Raw genomic sequence first — 8,330 nt, 5'->3', positions numbered from 1 at the left:
CCTCCAGGTTCCTGGCCTGAGTTCCTACCTTGGGCTCCCTGATGAACTGTGATCTGGGAGATGTAAGCTAAATAAACCCTTTCCTCCCCAAGTTGGTATTGGTCAAAGTGTTTTGTCACAGCAGTGAAGAAACAAACTAAGACAGTAGCCAAGGAGGATCTTGAGCTTCTGACCCTTTTGTCTCTACCTCTGTATGGCTGGGACTAACAGGTGTGTGCCCTCAAACCCAGTTTTATAAGGTGCTGAGGATCAAACCCAGGGTTTGTGAGTGCTAGGCAAACACTAGCAACTGAGCTATATCCTCAGCCCAGCTTCCTACTTTATTGACATCCACTTTCATTATTTCCACTCTCCTATTTGGTCCTAATTTCTGACTTCTTATGGAAACTTCTTAGGTAATAGCTTGTACATTTGTTTTTTGGTTTTTTTGTTTGTTTTTGTTTGGAGACACGGTTTCACTGTAGTCTCAGCTGGCCTGGAACTCACTATGTAGACCTGCTAGCCTGAGATCCACCTGCCTCTGCCTCCCAAGTGCTGGAAATAAAGGTGTGCACCACCACACCTGGCTCCTTTATAACAAGTATTTCTTATGGTTTTTGCCCCTCCTCCCCTTCTATGCTCTTCCTCTTCATCTATTCTGAGATGGGATCTTGCTGTGTTACCTCAACTGATCCCAAACTTCTGGCCTCATGTGATCCTCCTACCTCAGCTTCCAGAGGAACTGGGACTACTGGCATGTGCCATCAAACCTAAACTTGAACAGATTTAAAGCTGTATGTTTCCCTCTAGTATCGGCATTAACTACATCTCAGAAACACCAGTGTACTGTGTTTTTACTGTCATTAAGTTCAAAGTATTTTCTAGTTTCTCTTGTTAGTTTTTCTTTGATCCCTGGGTTATTTAGAAGAGTGTTGTCTAATATCCAGATGTCTTTTGTTGTTGATTTTGATTGTTGTTATATTCAAGTGTGTGGTCTTCTTGATGAAAGTTTTGTACACACTTGAAAAGTTATGAAGGCTAAATCTGCTGTGAAGAATGATGGTGGATTTGGGGTTGGAGAGATGCCTCAGAGGTTAAATGCACTGATTGCTCTTGCAGAGGACCCGGGTTCAATTCCCAGCACCCACATGGTGGCTACGAACCATCCTTAACTCCAGTTCCAGGAATCCGAAGCCCTCTTCTGACCTCCACGGCATTGTACAACACGGGTGCACTCACATACATGCAGCCAATACACTCATACACATAAAATGAAAATAATAAATAAAAATATTTTTTAAAAAAGAATGATTGGCTGGATGTGGTGGTGCACGCCTTTAATCCAAGCACTTGGGAGGCAGAGGCAGGTGGATCTCTGTGAGTTCAGGGCCAGCCTGGTCTACATAGTGAGTTCCAGGACAGTTGGGGCTACAGGAAGACCCTGTGTCAAAAAGACCAAAAAAAAAAAAAAAAAGAATGATGGTGGATTCTGACATAATCACTTTGGGAAAATGTGACTTTTTTTTTTTAAATGTGTGTGAGTATATATAAGTGTACCTGTGTGTACAGTGCACAAGAAGGCCAGAAATGGGTGTTAGATCCCCTGGAACTGGAGTTACTGATGTTTGTTAGCTGCCATGTGGGTGCTGGGAACTGAACCCTGTGCTCTTAACTGCTGAGCCATCTCTCTAGCTCCAAATGTGATATTCTTAAAAGGTTAAACACAGAGCAACTCTATGACCCAACCTTTTCACTCCTAGATGTATGCCCAAAGGAAATGAAAACAGCTATCCACACAAAATATTTACAGTCATCAACCTTCAGGCATATACCTGTAATCCCAGCACTTGGGAGGTGGAGGAAGGAGGATCAGGAGTTCAAGGCTATCATTGGCTACGTAGTAAGTTTGAAATCAGCCTGAGCTACATGAGACCATGCCTCAAAAAATAGAAACAAGGGTCTGGAGAGATGGCTCAGGAGTTAAGAGCACTGGCTGTTCTTGTAGAAGACCCAGGTTCTAATCTCAGCACCCACATGGTGGCTAACAACCATCTGTAACTCCAGGTCCAGGGGATCTGACACCCTCTTCTGTCCTCCTCCAGCATGGCACAGGTGTACTTACATACATGGAGGCATAGCACTCATACACATAAAAAAATAAATAAATTTTAAAGAAACAAAAATCCCCCAACAACCCAAATTAAATGTCTACGTACTGAAGAATGGATAAACAAAACTGGACATTTGTTCAACAGAACACTATTCACTCCCCTCCCTAGATGGCTCAGAGATTAAGAGGACTGAGTGCTCTTGTAGAGGACCCGAGTTTGATTCCCAGCACCCATATGGCGGCTATGAACCATCCTTAACTCCAGTTCCAGGGGAATCTGAAGCCTCAGACCTCTGCAGCACTGCACGACACACGTGCACTTACATACATCCAGGCAATACACTCATACACATAAAGTAAAAATAATAAAATATTTAAATTAATTATTTTTAAAAAACGGAGCAAAAGACAACAGATACAAAAGAGCACATGCTGTTATGAGTTCATTTACAAATTCTAGAGAATGCAAATTCATTACCAGTGACCGAAAACTGACCAGTCCCCTGCTGGAACAGAGACCTGGAGGGAGACAGAGCCCCAACAGGGCATGAGGAAATTTGGGGAAAAGGGGATGAAAAGTTTGTTTCTTGGTTACTGAGGTGACTTCCTGAGTGGGTACATCTGTTAAAATTAATCAAATTGTATTCTTTATGTGATTGTGGTTCTTCATGGGTAAATTATACCTCAAAATGTTATTGAAATTGTAAATAAAGCTTTAACAGAACAGCTACTCATAAGACCCCAGGAGAAAATAATGTAGCTTTTTGCTGAAAAAAAAATGTGTTTTGTATTTGCTCGGTATAGTGTGATTAGCATGAATATTAATCAGGTTTAGGTGATCAATAGTATTATCAAGCACTTAGAATGTATTTTAGTTGTATATCAACCTCTGGGAAAGATACTGGAATCTCTAATTGTGAATTTCCCTACTTCCCATTTAAAATTTGCAGTTGTGCTATCAGGGTTAGCCACACTTGGCAACTGTTATGTTCCCCTCCACATCATGGGGTGCTCCTCTGTAATGTTGGCAAAACTCCTCCTCTGGAAGTCTGTGTGGTTTGATGTTGACATAGCCACATCAGCTTTCTAGTGCCATCTTTTTGGATTGTATGTATTTTTCCATCTGTTTTTTATGAACGAGCATATGTCTTTATATGTGAAAGTGTCTCTTCGTTGTTGTTCTTTATTGGTTTTTTTTTTTTTTTTTGAGACAGGGTCTCCCTGTAACCCCAGGGATTAGATCAGGCTGGCCTCAATCTCACAGAGATCTGCCTGCCTCTGCCTCCTGAGTGCTGGGACTAAAGGCGTGCGCCACCATACCTGGCTGGTGAAGATGTCTCTTGTAGACCACATGTAGTTTCATTTCGCTTTTGTCAGCCAATCATCTGCTTTGTTTCCCAGAAGAGTTTCATCTGTCCATCTTTGTAACTGTTGCTGTGATTGGTCTTAGATCTGACATTCTTCTATCGGAGGTTTGATTTTTTTTTGTTGTTCCTTCTTTTGGGTTTATCAATATATTTTAGTATTCCATTTTCTTTCCTCTATTGTATTTATTTACTTATTTATTTTGTGGTACTGAAAATCAAACCTAGGGTTTCATGCATGCCAAGGAAGTACTCTAACATCCAGCTACAGTTCCCAGACTGTAATTCTTCTTTTTAGGAATTATAAGTGTCTTTGAAAGAAAAAAAGACAGAAACAGCACTTTTACCACTTCCTGAATGTTTCTTCCTTTCTTTCAATCCAAATTTGTGTCTCATGTAATTTCCCTTCGTTTAGCCTGAAGAATTTCTTGCTTCTTTATTTATTTTTGGTTTTTAAATTTTATTTTTTATTGAATTTTGAGAATTTCATACAATATATTATGATATTTAGACCCCCCTCCCATATCTGCACCCTCTTATAACTACCCCCACCAGATTTCATGTATTCTGTCATATACATTTTAAAGCCTACCAAGTCAAATTTGTGCCTCCCGATGTCCTTCAGTGTGGATCCATCCAGTGGAACCTGGTTAACCTATCTAGTGTCACACCCTTAAAGAAAACAGACTCGGGGCTGGAGACAGCTCAGTGGCTAAGAGCACTGGCTGCTCTTGCAGAGGACCTGGGTTTGAATCCCAGCACCCACATGGCAGCTAACAACTGTCCATAACTCCAGTTCCAGAGGATCCAATGCCCTCTTCTGACCTCCATGGGCATTGCACAACATGGGTGCACTGACATACATGCAAGCAATACACTCATACACATAAAATTAATAATAACAATAACAAAAGACTCTCCCTCTCCTAGAAGTTATCAGTTACCAATAGTTCCTCAGCTAAGGCTGAGGCTCCTTAACCACTTAACCACTTCTATGCTGGGATTTTGTGTGGCTTGAGCCTGTGTAGGTCTTGTGGCTGCTGTCACCATTGCTGACTTCATATGAGTAACTTCCCAACTGTCTGGAAAACTGTTTCCTTGTAGTCATCTGCCATCTCTGGCTCTTGCAATCTCACCCCTTCTTCCTCCCTGGGTCCCACAGCCTTGGGTGGAAAAGGTTTGATATAGGTGTCCTATATTTTCTTTTAATATTTTGAGACAAGGTCTCATGTAGCCCAGGCTGACCTCAAGCTTGCTATGTAGCCAAGAATGGCCGGGAACTCTTGATTCTATTATGTTTACATCATGAGGGTTGGGATCACAGGCATGCACCTCCATGCCTGGCTTTAACAGCTACTTTAAATTTTAATTCCAGCTGGGCATGGTGGCATACACCTTTAGTCCCAGCACTCAGGAGGCAGGTAGATATCTGTGAGACTGAGGCCAGCCTGATCTACGAAGCGAGTTTCAGGCCAATTGTGGCTACAAGGAGACCCCATCTCAAAAACAAAACAAGTGGAAAATTTTAATTCTAGTATCTGAATTGTCTTCAGGTTGGTTTCTAGTCACTGCTTTTCCCCTTTGAAATCTCATTTTGACACTATTTTGTATATCTGGCAAGCTTTGTTGTCATTTTTCGAGGTAGGATCTCAGTATGTAGCTTAGGCTGGCCTGGAACTTAAGTTGACTCTCCTGCCTCTGCTTCCCTAGTGTTGAAAAGTCAAAGATATGCATCGATATGCCCAATATGCCACCTCGCAGAATTCAGGTCTAGCAATGATCGTGTAACTGCAGTTTATAGAGGTTCTGGATGCTGTCATCTCCTTTTGAAGAACACTGGCTTGTTGGAGCTGGCCTTATGTTGTGAGTTTAGGAGACTTGTTTTTTAAAATATTTTATTATTTTTATTTACGTGTATGAGTGTATTGCCTGTATGTATGTAAGTGCACCTATGTTGTGCAATGCCTGAGGAGGTCAGAAGAGGGCGTTGGATCCCCCAGAACTGGAATTACATGGATGCTAGGAATTGAACCTGGGTCCTCTGCAAGAGCAGCCAGTGCTCTTAGCTGCTGAACCATTTCTCCAGCTCCAGGAGGCTTGGTTTTCTTTGTTAAGATCTGTTGTCATCTTGCCCTTGGACTAAGGCCAATCCTTAGTGCAAGAGCATAACTTTTTCTCAGAAGGCATTAGCTTTCTGTGGCCTCAAGAGCTGGAGTCCCACTGGTTTCTAGCTGGTTTGAGTTGACCACTAGTGATGTCAAGCAGTTTCCTTTAATGTTTTATCTAGAGTTGGTCACTGTCATCTGTGAAAAAATTTATCCTGGTATAAGCTACTCAGTCATGACCCAGACCAGTACCTTTGTTTGTTGGTTTGACATACACCAGTCCAGTTGTGGCTGCCTCTGGGGTTAGGACACACAGGGTGCCTGAAAGGAAGTCTGTAGATCTAACCTGTTCATCTTACTTGGTAAGTTGCCCTGGTACATCAGAACCCAGGAGGTGAGCAGAAGGAAGCTGGGTCAAACCTAGGCCACATATACAAACCATGTACAGTACATAGCCTCAGACACTTTGAAATAAAAGCATAGCAAGCCAAGTGTGGTGGTGTATACCAGCACTCAGGAGAGTAGAGGCAGGTGAATCTCTGAGTTCAAGACCAGCCTGGTCTATATGGTGAGTTCCAGGCCCACTGGGACAACAAGGAGACCCTGTCTCAAAAAGAAAATAAAATAAGTGCATAGCATGAAGTCTGCCCTTTGTTTGTTGGTTTTATTTTTTATTATGTTTTTGTTGTTGTTGTGTTTTGTTTTGTTTTGTTTTTGACAGAGTATCCCTAGTCCCAGCCCACCTAGAAGTCACTATGTGGACCAACTTGGCCTCAATCTCACAGAGATTCCTGTCTCTGCCTCCTGAGTGCTGGAACTAAAGGCATGTACCACTATGCCCAGCATACTTGTTTTATTTTTGAGAAAGGATCTCACTATGTAGCCTAGGTTAGCCTTAATCTCATGAGCCTCCTGCCTCAGCCTACCAACTACTAGCATTACAGGTATGTGTCACCACACTGGGCTAGCACAGTCTTTGTGCCACACCTGGCAGCCACACCTGAAAGTACTTCATATGTGCCTGGTCCAATGCTGGGAACAAAGATATAAAGAAGGCCCCCTATGGACAAAAGACAATGACATCTTTTAAGATAACAGGATGTGCTGGATAGCTTTAGTATCAACTTGACACACCTGGGTTGAGGGAGCCTCAATTGGGGAATTGTCTCTATCAGACTGGCCTGTGGCCAAGTCTGAAGGGCATCTTCTTGATGTGTGATGTGGGAGGGCCCAGCCCACTGTGGGTGGTGCCACCCCTGGGCAGGTGGACCTGTGTTGCATAAGAAAGCAGGCTGAGCAGGGGCCAAGAGAGCAAGCCAGTAAGCAGCGTTCCTCCATGGCCTGTGCTCCAGCTCCTGCCTCCATGTTCCTGCCCTGAGTTCCTACCTTGGGCTCCCTGATGAACTGCGACCTGGGAGATGTAAGACAAATAAACCCTTTCCTCCCCAAATTGGTACTGGTCAGAGTGTTTTGTCACAGCAATGAAGAAACAAACTAGGACACAGGATGAGCATTCTATGGGAGCCCTGAGAAGGTACCTCCCCCTGCCTGGTGTCTACTTTCAGGAGCAGAGACCCTGAACTGATTCTTAATCAGGGGAGGGAAAAATCCATCAAGGCAGAGACTCAAGGCCCAGCTCTATGCTACAACAACAGCACAGACCATGGGAGAAAGACCAGACAAAGCTAGCTGTGGTGGCCCAGCACTCAGGAGGCAGAAGCAAGTGGACCTCTGTGAGTGAGTTCTGGATCAGCCAGGGCTACACTGAGACTGTGTCAAAAGTAACAAAAAAAGCTAAACAAGAAAGCTGTGCTCTGTGGGAGAAGGTCCACAGCAGAGGAACACTCTAACCCATTGGGTGCTCCAGTGGTAGCAGGCATCTGGTCTAGGAGAAGTGGGTGCGGTGGAATGAAAGCCTATCTGAGCTGGTGATGGCAGGACTCACTCCCACTGTGTCTGGGCCTCCTGGTACAGTTTCCCGCCTTGGCATGCCTGGGCACTGGGGAGCTGACAGGTCCAACACCTCCTGAGAGAGTAAAGCATGGGATGGGAGACTAGGCCTTGCAAAGAATGGGCTGATGGGAACAACAAACTCCATTTACACACTGCTCCCCTCCCAGAGACTTTGAGAATTAAATATTCCCCAAGCTATGGAAACACAACCACTGGCTGAGTGTTAGAATTTTATTATTATAATGGGCCAGCTCAATTCCAGCCACTACAGGCAGAACAATGAGCCATTGAAGCCTTGCAAAGGTCTCGCCTCCCATCCTCCCTCTCCTGCAGGCTGGGACCTGGTATTGAGGCCTCAGAGGGGAGGTAGGGTGGGCATGCCTACCTCCTGACTTTGCCATCTCACCCCACTGGGACTCCTCGGGGAGGGGGTTCAGTAAATGGTCTTCTCACTCATCCAGCAGAGGCCCTGAAGAAAACATCTGGCCACTTTATACTGAGATATCCCACCACACATCTTGACCTGTGTGTGTCAGGAGCTAATTTTTTTCTGCTTCAGGGGAAGTTATATGAAAATGATAGAGACACAAGGTACCCTCTCCATGCCTGGCCTGTGTGCCTCTCTAATACAGTTAGAACAAAGGAGACAGTGGGATGTGCCTGCCCATGCCAGAGTGCTCATGCACTCGCCACACCCACTGCAAGGCTATTCCAGGAGCCCCCCAGGGTCAGTGGCTTGGCAGCTGGGGCAGAGAGCTGTGCCCATCTGGCTTCCAATCCCCAGTTGCTATGTAACAAGGTCACACTATATCTTGTTTA

Source organism: Nannospalax galili, unplaced genomic scaffold (assembly GCF_000622305.1).
Source record: "Nannospalax galili isolate Female #2095 unplaced genomic scaffold, S.galili_v1.0 scaffold820, whole genome shotgun sequence".
Classification (NCBI taxonomy): domain Eukaryota; kingdom Metazoa; phylum Chordata; class Mammalia; order Rodentia; family Spalacidae; genus Nannospalax; species Nannospalax galili.
This window is presented reverse-complemented; position numbering follows the sequence as displayed.